Source organism: Sinohyriopsis cumingii, chromosome 6, assembly GCF_028554795.1.
Source record: "Sinohyriopsis cumingii isolate HCF-2022 chromosome 6, ASM2855479v2, whole genome shotgun sequence".
Classification (NCBI taxonomy): domain Eukaryota; kingdom Metazoa; phylum Mollusca; class Bivalvia; order Unionida; family Unionidae; genus Sinohyriopsis; species Sinohyriopsis cumingii.
Genome location: NC_142966.1, coordinates 69780657 through 69804465, shown reverse-complemented (window position 1 = coordinate 69804465; position 23809 = coordinate 69780657). Strand labels below are relative to the sequence as shown.

Here is a 23809-nt window from a genome sequence, read left to right as displayed (position 1 = left end):
TCAGGGTGTAGCGTGGAGCCAAGATGTTTTGCAATTTTTGCATTTCAGGAATGCCACAGGGTGTGTCTTTGAATAGCCCGCTTGCTATAACAGGTGTTCTGCTTCACTTCGTTGTTTGACTCGGTTCGATTTTCGAATGTTCGCCCAGGCTCTTTTCCATTCTCCGGTGTCGTTGTTGTCTGCATACGTTCGTCCCACAATGATAGTACTGGCAAAACACATCTTGTCTTGAGGATTGTTAATTTGAACGAGGCACTTTCTGGTGTTTCGAAGGTCGTCCACCAATAACACTTTTCTGCGTTGTCTGGTCTGTTTGGGGAGAGAAACGTGGGTCATGAACAGTGTCGCTTTTCCATCGGTGATGTGAATCGTGTCGTTGGATTGTTGCACGTGTTGAATCTCGTCGATGACTTTGGAAAGTGTCATTTCTGCTGTGCTGCTAAACTCGATCGAAACAGGGGACTTCAAACTGTCATGATGAATGGAAAGTCTCAAACGATCATCGTCTTTGGCTTCACATTGTCGTTTCAGTGTGCTTAACATATAATCCCACACTTCGGTGATGATCCCCTCTGCTTCCTCCAACGGTACTTTGGACTTGAAATCTTTAAACTTCACTGTGTACGTGTAAGCCATCGTTCTAAATTTTCTAGAGGAGCACTTTTCCGTCTCTCGAATGGAGTAGTACTTTTCAGGGTTCACTAATGATGGTGAACTTTGGATGGGTGTAGAATCTCTGGGTCTGGATTCTGGCTCACTCATGTCATCTTCAGAATCACTGGCATGAATCTGTGCCAAAACTTCAGCTACTGTACGAGGCGACAAATCACGTTTCTGCCTCTTACTTTCTTCTCTTTTCTCCACGAAATGATGCGATCGTTTCATCTTGATTGAAAAAGTCAAATGACTACATTTTAAACGCCATGTGTCATTTATATCATGTTAGACCAGTGTATATATAAAGGGTTAGTGTCTTCCCTTCCAGTATTCATTTCACTCTTAAACTGACCAGAACGATGGAAGAACCCACAAAGATCGAGCGTCTGATCAGAGCTTTGCGAGGTGTCATAAGAAAAGTTTGTTCAGAAAAGCCGACGGACTACTACCCCTCATTTCGAGATAAAGGTCAAGATACTTGCTATATATGTAAGAAGAAAGGACATTGGTCATCAGAGTGTCCAGACCGTCAGAAAAGCAAAACAGGTGTCAGAAGGGACAAAAGTCAAGATACCTGTTATCACTGTGAAGAGAAAGGACATTGGTCTTCAGAATGCCCTAAGAAACAACAGGAGCAAGAGGTAAAGAGGGGTTCCGAACATGAAGAAGAAGAGGTATCCTACCCAACGAAAGAACCCAGACACGTACAGAAAGAGAAAAAAAAGAGAAGGAAATAAGACGAGGAGAAAGTGAGGAAGAAGAGGAGGAAAAACTTGTGAAAGTGAAGAAATTTAAAAAATACAGAAACAGTGAACGAAAGGCACAGAAGAAGTCTTTGAACATTTTAAAGTGCTGTGTTGTGATATTTAATTGTAAAATTTGTACCAGAATAGACCAGGTAGAAGACGTAAGTGTCTCTTGGTTTTGAATTTTTAGAATAAGAACCTACACTCACTCACACACACACACACACACACACACACACACAGATACACGTACATCATGGGTAAAAAGGGAGTTTTAATTGATCTTGGCAATTGAAATAATATCTCTTTTTAGCAGAAATGGGTGGCTCTGAAAAGGACCGTTGTGTTTTTGTTTGTTTAAAAAAACATAATCAGTTTTAACTGCCTTAAGCCTTTTCCACTGCCAAGGCCTCCTTCTGGACTGGACCTGTCGATGATGATTTTGTAGAAATCACTAGGGGTGGTATCGCAGGCGTAGTAACAGGGTTGGGTTGTTTGGCTCGGGAAGGTCTTTTTTCTTGGGTCGCATTAAAGAAGTCTGATATATTTGTTTCAGACCCTTTAACTCTGCCAAAATGTCTAAGAGTACCATCACCGTTTGACGTTCACCGTCTTCCTTATCTCCTAGACCTCGTTTCTTCTCTGCTTCTTTCCTTGTTTCCTTCTTCTTGCCTCTTCTTTTTGCTGTTGCTGTTGAAAAAGAAAAGCTTGTTCTGCTTCTTTCTGCTGCTGTAACAATTTCTCCAATTCTTCTCTCTGACTCTGTTTAAAATCATTGCCTTGTGGTAAAGAAGGAGAAGGTGGCGAAGGTACTGGTACCGGAACAAATTCTTGCGAAGAAGAAAGAAAATCGACTAAATCCCAATTAAAATCTACCTCTTCAGGCAGTAGGCTGGTGTTGACTTTGGTAGACGCTGCTATGCCATCGCTTCTCGTCTCCACGGCAGGTGCACCCCAATTCATCGTCTTCTTAGGTTCAGTCATGTTTGAAAACTCTGTCGCATGGATTCACTGCGCACAGACGCTAGCGCACCTATATAGGGAATGTGACGTTACAGGTAGCTCTCTTCGGATTGGAAGATAGACTCCACACTGACTGAATTTTGTAACGCGTGTTAGGATTGGTGAATAAACTCAATCCGTTTCGATTCGCTCTTCCACTATAAATAACCGCAGTTCACTGCATTCCCTTCACCTGTTCACGTCACAAGATGTGGACAAACGTAGACTCATCTACTCTCGTATCTCGTCAATGCTGTTCCGGAAGGACCTATCCATGTATGTCAGATCATCATGGACAATCATCAGGATCACCGATTCGAGCATTTGGAGAGACAAGACTGTTTGAAGAGAGTTCTCATCTACGTTCCTGAAGTCAGAAGTTTGAGGAAGAGAAGAAGACATATGCGCTGCCCCCTATGTTAACGAAATGATGTCAACAGAAAGAAAGAAAAAAAAAAAACACACAAAACAAAACAAAGGCCCGTTTCAGGGCAACTCAAATTCATCGAAAAGATTTGCTTTCTTGCCTACAAAATTGTTTAGTCGGTTGTATAGCTGTTTGTGTTTGTATGTTGTATGTTGTATGTGTTATCTATGTCTATGTCCTGCCAAGCGTTTTTTGTTTTTTTCCAGCTCTTTGGTCTGACTGAGGTCAGCTACTTGCAACATTGTTACCAATCTTCAGTACCTTGACGTCACCTCACCTGTTCCATTCCTATTATCCCTATATTAATGATAAGTCCCATTGTCCCTATACAGGCCCACGACCTTTTTGACTGGATTTTCCACTGTCCCTATAAATCGTGTCCCCAAACAGGTCCACGACCTTTTCGACTGGATTTTCCACTGTCCCCAAATCGCCCCACTTTACTACTTAGCATGCACATTAACATGTTGTGTACCAAGATCAGGTAGCATTCGGATTGGAATACTGTGCATCAAGATCAAGTAGCAAGCATATTAATATATTGTTCACTAAGATCAGCTAGCACACATATTAACACATTGTGCAACAAGATCAGGTAGTATGCATATTAACATATTGTGCACCACGATCAGGTAGTATGCATATTAACACATTCTTCAACAAGATCACGTAGCATGCATATTAACACATTGTGCAACAAGATCAGGTAGCGTGCATATTAACATATTGTGCAACAAGATCAGGTAGTATGCATATTAACATATTGTGCACCAAGATCAGGTAGTATGCATATTAACATATTGTGCACCAAGATCAGGTAGTATGCATATTAACATATTGTGCACCAAAATTAGGTAGTATGCATATTAACATATTATGCACCAAGATCAGGTAGTATGCCGCCAATAACTCACAGCCATGAGAGACACACGGCACATCGAAGCATCCCAGACCAATATGTATGTATGTATGTATACAGAGAGAGAGAGAGAGAGAGAGAGAGAGAGAGAGAGAGAGAGAGCACCGGGTTGTTTTCAATAGTTTATCCGGAAGAAAAACTGTTCATGAACGGGCATTCATTTGTGGACTATATTCTTTCATTGTTTAACTGAAAAAAATCTACTATACAGTGTCACATATATAAAATTGTATTTGATGTGCAAATCTTTATATATATATATATATATATATATATATATATATATATATATATATATATATATATGCATACATGTATACATACATACATATTGGTCTGGGATGCTTCTGTATTGTATTTTATATGATATAATAAATTCCACTGAAAATATTGTAATTTTCTCGTTTCTACGCATATTCAGATTTAAAGCTCAGATTTATTTGGATATATGAAAACGAAACAAAAAATAAAGAAGGTTGAATTAATGCAGTAGTAGATGAAAAGATAGTGGGTTTTGGTTTTCGTTGTTGGAGTATTTTAGGGCGTTGCCAAACATAGGTTCAACTGTATGTTTCACATGTAGATCAACCTTTCATGGCGAAAATGAAGAGCACATTACTAACGTTCTTCACGAAAAGAGGATTGGACATCAGCCAAACTTACAAGCTGAAATCCATTTCTGTTACGTATAAATCGATAAGTCTGGAGATTGCACATACATTATGACACGCTGCCTATTGGAGATTTAAGTATCATTTCACGTAACAATGGCTGTTAACGTGTCTTACAGTGCAAGGAACTAGGACTGCGATTACAGGTATGTCACAATCAAGGCCACTTTTACCAAAATGTTAGTGGTATTCAGTAATAGTTAATTACCGTAATTATATTGTTTCCTCACTCACGTAATTATATTGTTTCTTCAAACGTTGCATAACATGTACATATATGCATTTTGGGACTTGATTTCACATGCGATGAGGTTTGAACAAACCTTGGCATGAAGCCAGAGATACCGTATACATCATATGTCCCCAGTGACTCTAATTCTGTATATCATTAATTACTGTAACTTTCTATAAGGGTTTTAAAGTTTCTTAATACTTCCTACACAACCAAACAGTATTACCCACCGATCCAGGTGGGCTGTATTGATTCGAAAAATATTGCACTTTGATCTAAACAAGGTTTGTATTAGTCACATAAATCAATTTATAGCAAAATACCTAGTTTACTATTTGAATACAATGCTTGTGTTATATTTGATTCCTCTCTATACATTTCGCAATAAAGCCCTAGTATTCGTCTATTTGATAATATTACGACAGTCTTTTCACGATTGTGGGACATCTAATTTCCGTCATGACGGTACACGCACACACGAACTCCCATGTCGTTAGTTGTGACTGATAGCGGGAAACTTCACGGCCTGGTAGGTGTCCTGTGCTGATATAGAGCTGAGGATGCTTTGGGCTGTATTTTTAAAGAGTGCAATTCATAAAACATGGACTTTGCCTTTGAAGAACTTGACCGTTTCCTGTCTTTATCTATTTCGTTTTGTGTGCTTTGTGTGGGTATACAAGACTTACTGGACGTTGTGTTGCCAGTTTTGTTTGAGGTGTCTTTAAATTCTCTCTCTCTCTCTCTCTCTCTCTCTCTCTCTCTCTCTATATATATATATATATATATATATATATATATATATATATATAACTGTGTTGTTTATATCTCCGAGCAATATACACTTATACATTGTTATTGAATTTTGTTTTTACAGTAGCTCTATTTAATTGCTTTAAAGATTACCTAAACATTTCTTTTCATATCGTCATAGCATAGCTTAGGCACCATGGGTAGTAAACGCAAGTAGGCGTATGACATAAGCACTTTCTGTGATTCGTTCTAAAACTGATGTAGGATGACATGATAATACTAAATAATAGTCTTTGCATTCCTCATATGTGCGGCGTCTACCTAAGTACAATGAGTTAAAAGTTAAATGCAACTTTAATTCCATTAACTTACTGTCAATAATTTGTTGCATAAAATAGTAGGGCCTGTCTAGCCAAACACTGTCTTAAATTGAAGTAGGGGTAACTTCTCCGTCACCTGTCACAAAATCAAGTTTCATATGCAGTTTTTTTTCTTCCTTGTTGAAATAGTTTCGCAAACAATAAATTCTACTTTTTATAGACAACTTATGGGTACTTAATATAATTACACTTTTTTGTTTCAAAAAGGTATTTTCAGTTCGAAAGTGAAATAGATAGCATTTGCTGACATTATGAATTTGGGATTAATTTTTCTCGCAATTTTATTAAAATTACAAATACACATTAAGTGCATAATAGCGAATGTCTGAGTTGTCTTCCCCTTGGTGCTCTGAACAGACGACGCATTCGATCCTTGACCTTACAAGTTGAATGTCATTGTCTTCGATATTTGCATGGCGATTGGAAGCAACAAAAAATAGTTAACCTACGTCTTTGATATGGTCTAGAAAATGATATGTTAAATATTTTAAGTGTTATTTATTTGTTTTATGTTCTGATTTGCATACTGACTCAAATAAAGTTTATCTATATCCATGTTTATGGATAGAACCATTGATTTGGTAGGCGACACGCCCGTCAATTATGACTCTGCACTACATTAAACGGCATTAAATCCACAGAGTATACACTTATTAGGTACTTACCACCATGGTCGACTATATTGCACCATGGTCGACTATAATATCATAGCAATACAGCTGATGTTACGACGCAAAACATAATTTAGAACCTTCACGAGTAACACGTATTGATCCTTCCGTCTTTTTGATCAGCTTAATTAGAACTTCCAAATGAAGAATTCGGCCTGTCTGCAGACAAGTTTTGCCTAAATTTTGTAGTTCATTAACCGCCCATTCACTGTGTGCATTCAAGACGTTGTTTTATTAGCATACATGTAATAATACCTACCTTTATCGTCCTCCCCCCACCCACACACACACATATTCGTTGGCAGGCAATCACACGGCTCATACGAATGCAAAATGTACAATCAACCTGAATTATCCATTTTGCTGCGTTCATGAGCGGATACAATTTTCCAAATATTTGAGCATGCATTTAAATTTCATGACATATACACGTAAAATATTTCTTTATATATCTTCTTACATTCCATCTCCTTCACTTAACCTCAGAAGTAGTTGCGCCGATCACATACTAGACTGGTTCTGTCACTCGTGATTTCATTCCTCCTACACAGCAATTTGTATAAATTGCTAGAATGCTTTAACAAGTTCTTGCATAAATTTGGCTATTATTTTATTGTACAGCATTTTCGAGACGAATAAACAATTTTTTTTGAAATTATCGTCTGAACAAAACTGGATAGGGGAGCTTCGGGCATTGGTGTTTTTGTGTCTGTAGTCAAATCAGTTAATTAACATTATCAATTATCAAACATTTTGCATTTTCTCTCGTTACTTACATTTTTATTCAAGCAGTGCGTGTCATAGTTCTATTTTCTGCCTCATTTTTTTATTTCGACCATTCAATTCGTTTCAGATAATGTATTACTCTACAGTCATGGCACATGGCAATCACGTTGGATACATTAATCTTTCTAAGTTGGCATTTTATCGTAATCAACAATCTAAGTCATAGATAGCATTCTGAACAAGTGTGTCTATGTTAAAGAAATTATGTTATGTTTAAATGAAGGCATACTGGTGGGGTAGAACCAGCTTCGACGAGAAGTTTTGTTCCAAATTGTCATTGTCTTTGGTGAAAAATAATTCAATGAAAACTGTGCATTGATTAATAACTCGCTTTTGGATTAACCCGCTAACCTTATAATATCAAGACATATTTATATAAAAACAGGATTTAAAAAATAAACTATCAATTAATCCTTCGCTTTTGATAAGCAAACATTATCGGGCACAACGTCTGCTGTAGAAACAAAATGTTTTTATCTATTTGTTCATCGGACCATTTGATTTAAATATTGATGAAAGTGTAATCAGGCATTTGCAAAGAAGACAAACTGTATGAAAGTTTACTTTTATATTTCAAGTTGCTCTGACTGGCTATACTGTAAAGGAAAATGTGTAGATATTGACATATGATTTTGTGGCTTTGGATACTAGTTGCAACGATCCATTATTACCTTTCTAACAAACAATAACAATGTGTACCTAAACGGGATATATTTCTTGATAACCGTAAATTTTCTCTAGGTTTTTTGTCTAGTTTCCTGATATAAAGGATATGTACAGGTTTTCCGTATAATCATGTGGTCTGTCTGTGTGATTGTATCACGTTGAGTCAGCGGAAGGACATCGGATCTCGCGAGACGCCAAAGGTCGATAGCGATCCGATGTCCTTCAGCTAGCAAACCAGACGCAATATAATCACCCATTAGTTCATAATAAAATACAAGTTTGTGTGTTTTTTTTTATATAATTTGATTCCATCTGTCTAAACACACATGTTGCGTGACGTCATTCTTGACTGCGATGACTTTAAACCTGTATCAGATACACATTTGATACAAGGATTAAGATCAGCCTTGGGGAAAATTATCCTTTATCACGACTTGTAAAACGATAAACATGGTATGCAACCTATAAACTGAATATATTTCCACCTCTAACCATTTCCTTTGTTTTATCAGTGTGCTCCGTCTTCCAATTAACCTGACAACTTCAATATAACTGAAAATTGTCTTTTCAAATTTGCACACACTTCACTAATATGCTTTGGATAATATAGTTAAAATTGCCGAAATCAGGCTGAAGTAGCAAAGCAATAATTATACAAAATTAGACACGTCATAGTAAAATCTATCAAGGTTTCAGAGTTATTTTTTAACATTTATTTTACGCTGCGAATCAACTTGTGACACATGCCTGCACAGGTGGTTGGCATTCTGATTTGGTCAGCATTTCACATTTATGTCTGATGAACCGTAATTAAATTGACAGTTGGCGATAGGTCATTTATAGAAGTTTGATGGCTAATATATTTTATAACATCTGGTATAACTCAACCTTACTACCTGTCTTTAATATCATCTTATGACGAAAATATTGCATGCATTTGTTCGTGCTTTAAAGGTTTAGGGTCAGCTAATATTTGCATACAGACATCCTTACGGATCATTTTTGAACAATATACCTTCCAGCAAAGTATTTGATAAAGATATCAATCAAAACTAAAACACACATTGAAAAAATACAACTTCCATTCCCATCTTTGCTTTCTACAATTCACAATTTATTTTACTTCCACTTACATTCTCATGGCTGTTCATTATCTCTTGGCCATCACCTGTGACCCAACAGACGACGTTTAAACAGAGATTTACTTCAGAATTAAATGTAAAGGTTTGTAGTCATTCATAAATAATTCATCATAACTTTCTTTTATCTTGTTATAATTATGGGTTAGTCTTGAAGTCAGCCTTTGATGGAGGAAAAAGGGTACATTATGTATACAAGCACATTGGTCTACTTCAATGGAAATGAACACAGAAGTTATATATTGGCTTTCTAGAGCATATGCTATTAACGCGTACAGAAAGGTTCAATGACACAGGGCTATCTTTTGATCAGAAAATCTAAATAAATCTGAATGAATATCATTTTACAAACAATCTGTTGAACATCACAAGACGAAATCTTGGTCACACGTGCCCACGTGGATACCAGGAGATTTCCACTACGGTAGATGGATCTAGAGAATCACTGAGGTGTCCTGGGGTCTCCAATACCTGAAATTATCAGCGAGTTTCCAGGATTCCATTGGCCACCAATCTGACACTGGATGTTTTCTTGTGATGTTACCTCTTTGGAGTGTACTTTGAATCAAGCAGTATCCCCACGTTCAAACGATAACTGCCCTCTACATCCGATCTCCTACCATCTCATACTCCTTCCGATTATATCACTGCACTAACGAGTTTGTGGCTTTATTGGCCTAGATTATCTACACCGTATATCTAACTTCTCTTCCAAATAGTACACGAGAACCCTGACTGAATTATGACTACCTTTATGTCTTCGTCTAACTTCTCGGCCAAGTAATACACGCTAACGATGACTGAAGTATAACAACCTTTACTTGGCATCCGTGGAAGTCCCATAAAAAATAAGGAGAACAAACCATACAAAATGTGGCGGTTCATGCTAATTGCGTTGTGGTATCTTTGATATAGTATGTGGTCAACTCATGTGTTACGCTAGAATGCCATTAGCTTTGCATTCCATAACCACAAGCAATGAATCACGGAGTGGATTGCGAATTCTTCCGATATAGAAACCTGCGGGGGTTGGAGAGTCCTTCCTGCACAAACAATATACTTACATTCTGCAGCAAATAGACAAAAAACAAAACAGATCAAAACGATCCAATCCAGGTTAGGTGTCACAAAGTTATCAGCGAATACAGTTTTCGCAAGGTGGTATTTTACCACTAAATTTTACAGAACTGAAGTTGATGACACTTCTGTCCGGATATCCGGGGCGTCGAGACGATTTTTGAAATAATGGAGTTGCTACTCCGAGTAAAGCTGGATCCTCTCAATCAAATTAGGCGACAATGAATTTATTTTCATGATATGCGAAAACAAGAAAAAAGAAAATAAAAGTTCAACCCCAGCCCACCGTTTTATTGCCTTTGTCTATACTTCATTTTCCAAACTACCAACGATAGGCATTGATAGTATATTCATCAGGACGTTCGTTTATCATTTTTTTTAAAGATGGTTAATACAACACTTTTACCCTTCACAATCAATCAGTTCTTTGACACAAAACATGCATATGTGTACATTAGAACGGCCAGTACATCGTACGTATTTGTGTATATTGCACACCAAACCGTAAACGCATGTCACCGATCTCCGTATAATGCACCACGAGATCAGTTTGGATGCATGTGAGTATAATGCGCGACGAAATCAGGAAGCCTGTACATTAGGAAAATGGGCAAGAAGACAACATAGCGTGCAGTTCATCCCTTTCTCATTCTCTTTACTGCAACTGTTACAAATTAATTGAAGCACATTTATGTTGGAATTTGTTTTAGATATTCGGCACTATATTCCATTTCTTTATGGGATAAAATATGTATCTATCTTTTCTGCATCACGCCCCATTCAATTAAACTGTAGTTTGTTTAAAGAAAAAGGATGGACCTAGAGAGGTTTCTAAATAAGCATTAAAAGTTTATTAAATACCTGTTTTGCCGAGTAGAATGTTTGAGTTACATTTGCAAAACGGTCTTATTTCTAGAACTCTTGTCATTTAGAAACGTAATATTTAAAAATGGAAGGTTTATATCTTAGTCGGTATTTGAATAAAGGGAACTTTGCATAGTTATATAATAAAATAACGATTTTAGTTTACTCTTTCTTCCACATTACCACTGGCAGTGTTAGGTCATAAATGTTTCATGCTAGTGTTCCTTAAATAAAAACAAAAACAGGAAAAAAAAATTCAAAGATAATGATTTTGGTGGCATTTTCGTGCTAGAGTGCCACAAAATATCTGAAATATCTGCAGAGTATTGTGGTTTCTGTTATTTCCATCTTCAGAATATTGCCAGACTAAGCTGACAAATTAAACAGCATTATGTGGTTTTGGGTGTTTTAGTGTTGTGTAAACTAAGTGAACAGTATGGAAGCTGCAGTGGATTGTTTTTCTTTCCTGGTCTTTACGTGTAACGCAAGAAACTTAAGTTGATTCTTGTGAATTCTGGTGTGTCATTTTTAACCGTAATTGCCAAAAAGTTTATTAATATAGAGAGGATTCTTGTGGATTCTGGTGTTTCCGTGCGTTGGAAAGTGTTAGAAAGATATGCAGAATTTGTGTGGTTGTAGGTAGTTTCTATATAATTAAAAATGCCTAACAGCACTGGAAACGGGAACGGATTTTCTGGGCTTATTTGGTTTGTGTTTCGCAATGAAAATTGCGAGAATTCTCACCAGAACTGTAGGGATTGTAAACTGAACCTAGAAGAATCCGTTTTGAAACAATTTCATTGTAGCATTAAAGTTAGCAGGTTTAGTTTCCGATTGTATCTGAATATATAGTTTCTGTACCGATGAATCTACCACGAAACCGTACCGAAAACTATGGTTTTTGGATGGTTTCTGCTAAGTTTCAGGTAGTTTATATATTACGAAACTGTCTGAACAAAATGGTGACATTATCTGTCGTTTGAAGTGTCCATTAGTTTCTTGACCAGTAATCAAAATAAATACTTTTTTCTCACAATGAAAACTGCAAGAATACTTACCTGAACTACGCAGAATATAAACTGAAAACATGACTCTATTTTAAAACAGCTAGATTATAGCAGAAAAGGTAACGGATTCCATCTGGTTCCTGGGCAACATTGTTTACAGTTAGTACCCCACACTATAGTTTATGGACCAAAAACTACCTAGAGTTATTGTTTCCATATTTTTGCGTCATATTTATGTTATTGGAAACTCAGTTTTTCTTACAAGTGAGTATAGTATCCAACGGGATCATGCATGTTGCAGATGGTTCTGTGAATGAGTTCAATCGATTTTTTTAGGCGAAGGTCAGCCTAATGTGCAAAGTGTTTAGGTAGCATGCAGATCAGCATAATGTATAAGCAGATTAGGTAGCACGCAAAATCAGCATAACGTACAATGATATCAGATATCACGCAGATGTTTCTATTGCTGATTTCAATCAAACGGAATGGATCCAAATTAGTTGACACTTTATGCGACGTCATTTCTTGTTCAGTGTTGTTGACGACCAGGTGTAGGCTACATATTAATGGACCGGTAAAGACTTTGACAGCCTCAAGTTTCTGGAGGATATCTCGTAAGAACTATCGCTTTAAGGCTTGATAAGGTGTATAAACAATAAATATGTGAAAAGTAAATTATGTAATACCGGTGAATACTCAGACATTCAGATACTTGCATTTTCCCCTGTTTTCATGTAGACTTGACCAAGTGCAATTTATCACTATGTAAATGTGTCTGTTTTGGCGTCTTTGATAATGCACAGTATATAAAATGATAGACTGTATACTTTAGGTATAAACTTAGAATGTAATAGACTTTTGTTCAAATTTTGCTTGCACAAATATGTTTTGTTTCTTTTTCTTTTTTTCTTTAGTTTCTCAGAGCCTATTTCTTCACATTTGAAGCATGTTGTATAATGAAATAAACATCCAGCTTGTAATAATAGAGCAACTTGAAAAGAAAGAGAATGTTTTGGATCAGAAATCTGTGATTAATCTGAATCCATGTACTTACCGAAATGCGTTTGATCCTATATTTGTTAAACTGAATGATCTTTCTTAACGAAGAATGCATTTAGTCAAGGAACTGCGGACATTCTTTATCGATTTCTGAATCTTAAGATACGATCATTCTTCATATTTATATATGATTATGAAATGAACAGACTTTGAATATACGAACCGGCACATGAACTATTCTTTATATTAGTACGACTCCAGGTCCTAAAGTATGTAACAAAGAAAAAAAAAAGAAATGAAACCAACAAGTAGAGTAAAATAAAGATATCATTTATTTCTCTAAGGTACAAAGTAAAATTTTTAGAGTTGGTATTTTGAAATAAATCCCATACAAGCCTATATATATATATATATATATATATATATATATATATATATATATATATATATATATATATATATAAAAGCCTCTCTCTCTCTCGCTATATATATATATATATATATATATATATATATATATATATATATATATATATATATATATCGAGACAGAGAGAGAGAGAGTGAGAGAGATGGAGACAGAGAGAGATTAACAGCATGTTTGTCCCATTATGCAATTCAGTTAGTTTAGTTCCTACCCGTTTCTCCTAGATTTATTCAAAAGGTGACCGGAAAGTATATTCCCGTAGCTTTTATCAGTTAAGTACTTCATGGAAAGGTTATGCACATGCGTTATCGTAGGCGTAGTTTGAGGCATTGTCGCACTGGATTTGAAGCAGCAATCAATGTGTAGCGCTCTTTCTCTTACGGGCTACACCTTCGCTGGTTGACGCTGAAGGAAACATACGGGACAGTATTTACATTGAAATTATTTCACTGCAGTTTCATGTGGAAAATAGTAGCTTCTACTGCAGAAGAAACATGTCATTATTTAACGTGAAATTTACACAGAAAGTCGATTTATATATCCTAAAAGGAAGTTTTAGAGCATAACCGTTACAGCGAGTGGGTACGCCAATATAGAATAAGGACCAGGTGCCTATCAAGAGGTACGTACTGTTCTTTGATATTACAACTAGCACAAATCAGAAGCAAGTTAGCTACTTGTGCTTGGCATAACATTTGCAAATTACGCACTTTCCGTCACTGTTTGTTACATTAAACGTTTTGCAAAGGTATTTCCGCCCATCTCTATTCCTTCTAAACTATTTACAAACTTATTTTCGTGTCGAAATACTACCGGTCACTCGCGATTTCAAATGAATAAGTTTAATATTAATATGCGCATTAACTTCATTATACTAAATGGGTAAAGTTCAGTGCATTAGAACTACATCTCACGAAAGTTAATGGTTGCAGATAAAAATATATTTTTATTAGAAGTCACTCACCCATACACCCGGATATCTCTTTCTAGGCGCCATATGTTTTATCTTTCAGATTATGGAATGACTTGATATTTATTAATTTTGGACTAATGTTGTTTGCTTCCTCTTCGTAAAAACCTGAATATTTAGTTCTTGCGCGACGAGTGTTAGATCGATTATTTTTGCATGTTCTATTTATCATGTCTCGACTCAATGAGCACAAAACAGGCCTGTTATGGTATCATAAATATTGCTAACGACTTTATTTTTCCTAGCCGACAGGTTTACAAGGACTACATGATCAGGTAAAATACTATTCGTTATAGTTTCTTAAAATATTTCTTTTATTATTATGTTACGTATAACAGAATTTTGACAACACCATGGGGACATGAGTAAGTGATACAAACTTTCGTTTATGTTTATGATACGCACAAATTAGATTCGAAAGAAGGTATTAGTAGAAGATGGCATTTATTCTACTTTCTAATTCTACCCTCTCAGGTTCAGTGGAAGATTAAACGACATTTTTGGTTCACTTTACGCGGTAAAAGAGAAAATGTTAATAATTACAGCAACATTACCTATTTTCAGTTTCGATTCTCTCATATAGTGTACGATATTGCAATCCAGTAATTGGAGAACACTGATCTGTATTTTTTTATAAAAAAATCTCGCATTCTTACAACATGTATTCTTTTCCATGGTTTATTTTCTTTTTAAAATTGCTTATAAAATGTTGGTTCAAAAAGCTCACAACTAATGGATAAACATAATTTTTATATCTTTCTTTAAAGCGAAAACTTTTATGCATTAGCAGAGATCACAGATTTAGGATTTTTATTTTTCTAAAGAGAATTCCAACTCATTTAAAATCGAGAACTAAGAAGAGAATTCTGATAACATGTATTCTCGTTAGTTTGAAAGGAAGTTAATACGCTAGTTTGACTTTGAGGAAAAGTCAGTGAATGTGTTGAGCTACATACTGTTGATGGTCATGATGACTGAACATACTCAAAAACAGTATATGTTATCATATTAATATAGTCTCCAAACAATGCATAGTTAAGGGAACGAGGTGTCGGATAATATCTAACCTTATTAAATATAGGGAACTGAATTTAATAGATTACATAACCGCCAAATACGCTACTTCAATAAATAAAAGCCAAATGATTTGCATAGGACTGACCAAGATGGAAGTACCCAGTGATAATTTTGACTGTCTTTGCTAATTCCCTAAAGCTTCCTGGAAAACAGACTGAATAAAAGCTTTGAAAGATGTATCAGCTTCGTATCCGAACCTTTGTTATACAAACATCAACTTGATTTAGTAAACTATGCAAGTTCGACTCAACATGTAAAACAAATGAAAATAAAAAATAAATATGATTAAAGTAATGATGAAAAAAATAAAAGCGATCAACTCTTTCCTAGTATATTCACTACCCAAATTCATCTGCTCGTATTCCATCACACACACACACCCACCCACCCACCCATATATATATCTCTTTAGAGACGAACAAAACAGAAATACAGACTGCTTATCCTTTGCATAGCTTTGTTAGCAGGACTAACACCTGCGCTAGAAATTCGATAGTAGACCGATGAAAGCAAAGTTACTAAGACAATCCTGTCAGGCAATAACTCTAGACTACTTAAATAGTAATTGGTTACTCAGACAATCAACTTGAGCAACGAATGAAATGTCGATTTCCTGTCTTGAATTTTAGACTAGAATTCTACAACAATGTTGAAAAATAATGGAGAAGAAATCTAATGAAATGTCTGATCCTTGCGAAGCTATCTATCCCTTGTTGATATTATTTAGCAAAATCTAAAATCATTTTTAGAGTTAGGCTACTTATTTGTCTAGTAAGTATCAATGCTCTTTAGGTTAGTTTTGTGTTTTATCATAACAGTATTTTAATGACTTCCATTTGCCGTCGACCTTATTTTCTGGAGAGTTAAATGTACCTTTATTATTCGTCACAATGTTTGGATCATATAATATAGTGTGATGAGAGGTATCCTCTGTGTTATCTATCTCAACAAATGATTTTTCAGACCATTCAAAGCATCTTGCACAGACTTTCTTGTAAATCGATGCCTTTTACGGGTCATCAATGGGTATATAATAACCGAGTTCCAGGATTGGACTTAATGGAAAGAACCAAGTTCTCTCCACAGGACTAATTAAGGCAGACATTTAGAACGGAATTTTCAATTGGCTTTAATTTTCACCAACTGCTACATTGAATTTGTCTTCATCATCTATGTACCTGCAAGGATTAATGAACTTTCCCCTGTATTTCAAGTTGACTGCTCTTTAAAAATGTTTTCACTGATATACGTCATTTTCTTTTCTTCTTCTTTCATCTATATTTATGGGAGATGTAGCATTTAATTCAGCAACAGATATATTTCATTTCTGAAATGCATAACGTGTTTTGCATATCTAAATGGGCTCGGTATGTTAAATTGCTAAATGCATTTGTCATACTTTGTTCTAGGCACACCTCTACTTTTGCAAGCCCTGCATATGCTCCTATCCTATTTGAGTTACAAAAAGAAACCTTTAACACCAATGATGATTTAACGTTATTGGTGATATCATTCACATTCCTATTCTGGCATACCTGTCTAACAAACAGCTTTGACAACACGTGCATCTAGCATGGGTTTCAGTTGTATTAACGGCATCGAAAGATATCATTTGTTTTAAAATGATTCAGTTTTAATAGCCGCAAGACAAGTTGTTGGTAGTATTGACAAGAAGACAACTAGAATGATCATGAAATAACAATACCGTCTTTTTCAATTTTATGGTGTATATGTTAGAAATCTCACCAACAATCACTTGGCAGTTTTCCTCATGATTTATTACGCAGTCACAGTACTCATCATAATAAAAGGTGTGTTTGTTTACTCATATTTATTCCATTTAAACTTTCTTCTCCTATGATTTTTCAGACCATTCAAAGCATCTTGCACAGACTTTCTTGTAAATTGATGCTTTTTACGGGTCTTCAATGGGTATATAATAACCGAGTTCCAGGATTGGACTTGATGGAAAGAACCGAGTTCTCTCCACAGGACTAATTAAGGCAGACATGTAGAAGGGAATTTTCAATTGGCTTTAAATTTCACCAACTGCTATATTGATGTTGGCTTCATCATCTATATACCTGCAAGGAATAAATGAACTTCCCCCTGTATTTCAAGTTGATTGTTTTTCGAAAATGTTTTCACTGACAGATGTCATTAGACGGTGTCTAGCAGCTATTTTCTCTACCCGCTTAATCTCTTCTTCAGTTCCCCATTTAATATTTTGTTTTTCATGCATGGTTTGTGACATTACACATAAATACTATATACAGGTACATAATACAATAGTTTGATCTCATTTCAGCCAATCCGTTGTCATTTGTAAGTTTACCTTCAACATTTGCATATGATTCGAGGTATGCTGCTAGGGATCACGCCATTGCCCCGACTATCTCGACTCAAATAAACAGAAACACAGCACAGTCTGTCAGTAATTATGTTAGTAATTCAGTCCAATACTGGATATTTTCAAACTAGCATCATGAGCTAGTCTTGGTTCGCGATAATAGTTTGCGGCATCTGGATTTATCTTTATAATGCAAACATTACGGAAATTTAGAAATATTGCGTAACAATAACATATCATTCGTGACATACTAATCTTGAAAATTACTTATTGTGTTCATTTTAAAGTCATACAACACATCACGTAGCTAATACTAATTGTCATCAGATATACCAAAGGTCTACATAGTAAAACTTCTAAGTACGTAGTCTGACTGACACTATCGAAGTTATGAACGTTTCTGATAAAGATAGACTTCTTTTCGTAAACATGTTCCGTACCATCCAACCATTTCGACGTTCAACGTTTTATGTAGATCTTCAATGCAGTCTTCCAAGAAGCTGTATTTAGAAACTAACATAATTTTCTTTTTCACAGCTATTTCTTTTTCCTTATTTTAACCAATAATTAACTAAGCAACCCTTACTAAAATGACATGTTTTTCTCTTTTACTATGTGTGTAACGATTACTTCTTGATCGGAATCTTGTCTAGCTCGCTTTCTGACAAATACCTAACAGATTATGAATACACATTTAAGTCAACTTTGCATGTCGGAACATTAAGTTGCATTCCTGATCTCGCCTGTTAAATGATCATAATCTAAAATGTGAAAAACTTGTCTGTATTTCAGGTTTGTGATTGATATTGCTGAGTTAAAATCGGTATTGTCTTCATGCATGAAGGTCATTAACTTAGCATTCTTCGAGCTCAATTAGTTGTTTACAAGTTTTGCAATGTTTTCGTACAACTGCAAGCTACTTGAGTACTATCACTCCCCTTATAGACAAATGACTGGAGATAAATGCAAAGCAAGAAGGAATGTGTTTAACAGTTTTGAGTGTTTGTCAATTACACACTGAAGATGCTTAGCCAACACACATTCAAAGTTGCCGTAAGTGTCATATAGCAATTTAAATTATTGGTGAACATATTTAAATTTAATTATTAAGCCCTCATCTGGCATGGTTGCCTTTTGTTTCCTACTTGGAAAAATTTTTTTTGTGAATATTAAGCTATTCAAATATTTGGAACAAATTCGGGCATTTTCGAAAAACAATATAGTTATTTGTTTGTGTTTGTTAAATCGTCTCAACATCATTCTATTCTGTAGCATTTGATAACCACACAACAGTTGTTGTATGTGCTCTTTGAGGATGTACATGCCTATGAGAATAAACAATTGAATTGAATAAAATTGATTCTGGACGCGATTATAAACGTCATGCATCAAAGGATTGGTGCTTTCGAAGGCTGCAAACTGATTGTTTGTATCAGAGAAGATTTCATGAGATACCGAAGACAATTGAATTGATTGAGAACGATAAAAGCATCATTAAATACGGAGGCAGAGTTCAATCATTGTTATTGTTTTATTTCAATATGATTTTTACAATCTTTTTTGACTTCAAGGCTTTAGAGTCAAAGTCCACGTTTGTTAAATTTAAAGTGCGTTTGCCATAAATTGAAGTAGCCAAACCATATTTAACTGTTTTACAACACGCAGCTATACTGAACTATCATAATACTTCAATTTCAGATATGCTGTGAATTTGTTATTGTGAATTTGTTGTAGTTATCTCCTTAATGACTGTGTAGCCTGCGGTTACACCGCTTTGACTATACTCAAATTTTTTAAGATAGTAAATGAAAGAAATCATTAGCTAATTATACCATTCAATACTCGATAATGATTTCATTGTGCCCTGCAGTGTGTGGCTATCCAAATGTTAGGACTTAAAGTATGATCGTCCTATAGATTAACTTTCAATGAGTGGCTCAAGATTTTACCGGTAAATTTGTCTGAGGTATACAAGGACTATCTAATTAGTACATTCTTGTTGACCCATAAAAATGTTCCTTAGTCGTATTTGTTTATTCGGTCTACTATGGAAGCTCCGAAGTATGTGTTGGTTCTGTTAACTTTGCCACGTAAGGCATATGCAAGTCCGCATCTCATTTGTTTTGTCTCTGCATAGATGTCTACTAGATGCAGAACCAGCATAGCATCGAAATGTTTTTTAGAATATGAATATACGATGTTAGAATGTGGACATTACAATACAGAGGTGGTCGGTTATTGATTTCTTGTTATTGTTATATTTTCTTTTCTTTATCGTGTTAACAGTAATCGAGTGATTAAGATATTTGGGTTTGATGTGTGTGCAGCAGCGGAGTTCATACAAAGATGATGCAATATCCTTCGATGGTTGCATTGAGTCCGTATATCTGGGGGCGCCTTTGAAATATTACGAACAAAGACAGTGGCTCATGCTTTATAATCGACCACTTCTATGTTGCTCAAATTTACTTAAAATTCGTATGATTCCTAAAAACGATTTCATGTTTACGGTCATACGCTCACGTCATTGACACCATCCAGATGGAACTAAGCAGATATGAAAATATTAACTACATCTGCAACAACCAACTGCTATCGACATCATAGTCTTTACAATCAAATTATATCTTTAAAATCGAGTCATCCTCCAAAACGCAGACAAGTTTATTGCCTAATTTCGTATTTACTAGCCGCCTTTTAGCTCGCGTTGCGTTCAATGCTCAGCAGACGTTGTCAAAGTCTGATTCCTCACATAGGCATAAACATTAATTCATGAATACAGGCATGAGTACACACAGATATTTACATATGTACAATTACAACATTTTTTCAATGATTTATTATCTATTTAAATTTATATCACATTTATTTCCTCTATTTGTGAACATGGAAAGCATATTGTACATTTAACGTTGCATACTAGATCTCATCTGTCCTATTATTTGCATACTACTGTCCATCCTTATCACGCGACCGGTAGATACAGAGGGATTCCCAACATATTGACAAGTTTCTTAGTCACAATCGCTTTTTTACAAGGCATCTTGTCAGGAAGAAAAAACCCATCTTGAATTCCACGTACAATCGGTGCAGTCATTTTGTCCTTACACTGGTATTTCTCATTCATTCGCTGAACCTTCTCTTTTAATTCCCACTATTAACACCGCTATGGAGGCCTAAGTAGTTAGAGCGTCCGCCCTGGATGCGAGAGGTCGCGGGTTCGAAAACTGCCGAGTCATTCCATAGACTTATAAAAATGGTATTAGAGGCTACCTCGCTTGGAGCTCAGAATTAAGAGTTAGTGTTAGGACTAGTCAGCCTGGTGTCAGGAAAATGTGACTGGGTGGGACATGGTGCTATACGTCTGCGGCATTATGCCCCAGTGCTAGACATAACTATAAATTGCCACATTGCAGACATCGTAGCGACATGACTGAAAATGTTTTAAAGCTATGTTAAAAGATCACACACACACACACACACATTTACACACACACGCTATCAACAGCTGACGTCGTCTTGATTTGGTCCTGTCTATCAGTCCCTACATTCATCTGCATGTCATAATGTTTTTGCCGGAAACCTTGTTATCATGATTATACACAATCTGATCTGCACATGCAATTATCGGAGCAGACACGTTTATATATAGTTATCGGTAATTTAGATTTTTAACTTTTACAGTACAAAAATATGCGAAAACTACTTGACTTATGCAAATGAAGTTCAGTAGACTTCCTGCAGTCTATTTGAGGAAGCGCTGCTAAGATATGCACGCTTTTCCAATCTTGAAGTCGGTATCGGAGACCATATAAAACCACCTGTCAGGGCTTGTACAAGGTTAGAACAAAGCATATATAACCATCTGCCGTGGCTTGTACAAGGTTAGAACAAAGCATTATAATGCCATCTGCCAGGGCTTGTACAAGGTTAGAACAAAGCACATAAAGCCATCTGCCAGGGCTTGTACAAGGTTAGAAAGGTTAGAGCAAAGCATTATAATACCATCTGCCAGGGCTTGTACAAGGTTAGAACAAAACATATAAACCCATATGCCAGTGTTTATACAAGGTTAGAACAAAACACATAAAACCATATGCCAGAGTTTGTACAAGGTTAGAACAAAGCATATAAAACCATCCGCCAGGGCTTGTACAAGGTTAGAACAAAACATAAAAATCCATATGCCAGGGCTTGTACAATGTTAGAACAAAGCATAAAAAAAAACATCTGCCAGGGCTCGTACAAGGTTAGAAAGGTTAGAACAAAGCATTATAATATCATATGCCAGGGCTTGTACAAGGTTAGAACAAAGCATATAAAACCATCTGCCAGGGCTTGTACAAGATTAGAAAGGTTAGAACAAAGCATTATAATATCATATGCCAGGGCTTGTACAAGGTTAAAACAAAGCTTACAAAACCATCTTCCAGGGCTTGTACAAGGTTAGAACAAAGCATATAAAACCATCTTCCAGGGTTTGTACAAGGTTAAAACAAAGCTTACAAAACCATCTTCCAGGGCTTGTACAAGGTTAGAACAAAGCATATAAAACCATCTGCCAGGGCTTGTACAAGGTTAGCACAAAGCATATAAAACCATCTGCCAGGGCTTGTACAAGATTAGAAAGGTTAGAACAAAGCATTATAATATCATATGCCAGGGCTTGTACAAGGTTAAAACAAAGCTTATAAAACCATCTTCCAGGGCTTGTACAAGGTTAGAACAAAGCATATCAATAACTAATTTTACCTCACAATATATCCAGCATACGACCATCATAGAAATAAAAAAATAAAACAAATAAGTTTTTGAACAGATCGGTATGAAATATTTTTTCAAAATTTTAACGTAGGCAAAGGTGTTGTACGAGAGCTGTCTGTAAACAAAACAGGCGTGTTAAATATATATTTATTCCGAGATCTGTTATTTTCGACAATCAGCAGAGAGGACGATGCATTCCATACCTTGTGTTTAACAGAATTTCAACTTTTCATAAAAAAATTTTATAATTCTGTTATTGCGCCACGTTAAAGAAGTATGACATTTTGATATTCACGGAGATAATGATGACACAAATCTAAGAGAGTTAATCAATAAGTTGCCTTGTGCTTGGAGACGTACACGTCTTTATCTGTTTCTATAGACAAGATTTACACCAATTACCTAATACCGGAATTGAATGAAAGAAATGTATTCAGTGGTAATCTGACATATAATCGGCTTTTGATGTTTCCTTGCATTCATTGAAACTAGCACTTAGTCTGAATTATGATGAAGCGTTTGTGTACACGTAACTCCTCTAACATGTCTTAGCTTGCATATAACACTGTATTCTGATTTTCCGCATTAGAACGCTACGTGTAAACGTGGATAAAAGCTAAGGTTATTGAAGACAACCTTCTGGTAAAGGGTTTGCAAAAGAGGCATTGTTGAATATCATTTGAATCCCCCCCCCCCCCAACGAATTGGGATACATCGTTCTAACCTTAAAAATCCGTCTATCCGTCTATCAGTCCGGTTAAGCTTGCCGTTTAGGTCAGTCTTCAGTCACTCTGGTCTAGAATTCGTGTTCCAGTAATAAACTTTTAGTTCGATAAGTGTCATATGATATCTGAACTGATGATGCACAGTGCATGCGCAGTTGTATCAGTTTCACATTTTCAACGTGGCTGTAAAACTTAAGTACAATTGCAAGAAAAGAGCTAGTTAGAAATTATTCATCTTAACGCACTATTATCTAAAGGGCTTGAGTAGAGAGACTATTATTGGTGCAGTTTTCAGTTCAAGCTAGTTTTTAGTGACAAGTAACAAACGTCTCGTGTATTTGTGCATTTGAGCATTTCATGTAAACATGTTTAGAAAATTCAAGGTTGCGACGCGTAACCTCTGTTCAGTCGTGATAAACAAGTTCTGGGGGAATTTACGTGTTACTTGTAGAAAAGGTTTAAAGGGTAACTAACTGCAAAACATTGCGATTAAGTTTGGTTTT

The 23809-nt window shown here is 35.8% G+C and overlaps 1 protein-coding gene across 4 annotated transcripts in view; it reads left to right on the top strand.

The window, feature by feature from the left end:
- Positions 1 to 23809, top strand: part of LOC149797154 (uncharacterized) — a 110192-nt gene that overhangs the window by 45044 nt on the left and 41339 nt on the right. Inside the window, exon 1 of one of the 4 annotated variants that reach the window (XM_089961829.1) lies at positions 4343 to 4568. The exons of 1 other annotated variant lie outside the window; for it this stretch is intronic. The gene's annotated coding sequence lies outside the window, so the exon portion shown is untranslated. Of the gene's footprint in view, positions 1 to 4342; positions 4569 to 13768; positions 14043 to 23809 lie in introns of those variants that run through there. 2 more of the 4 variants (XM_089961830.1, XM_089961828.1) reach the window with 2 other exon arrangements.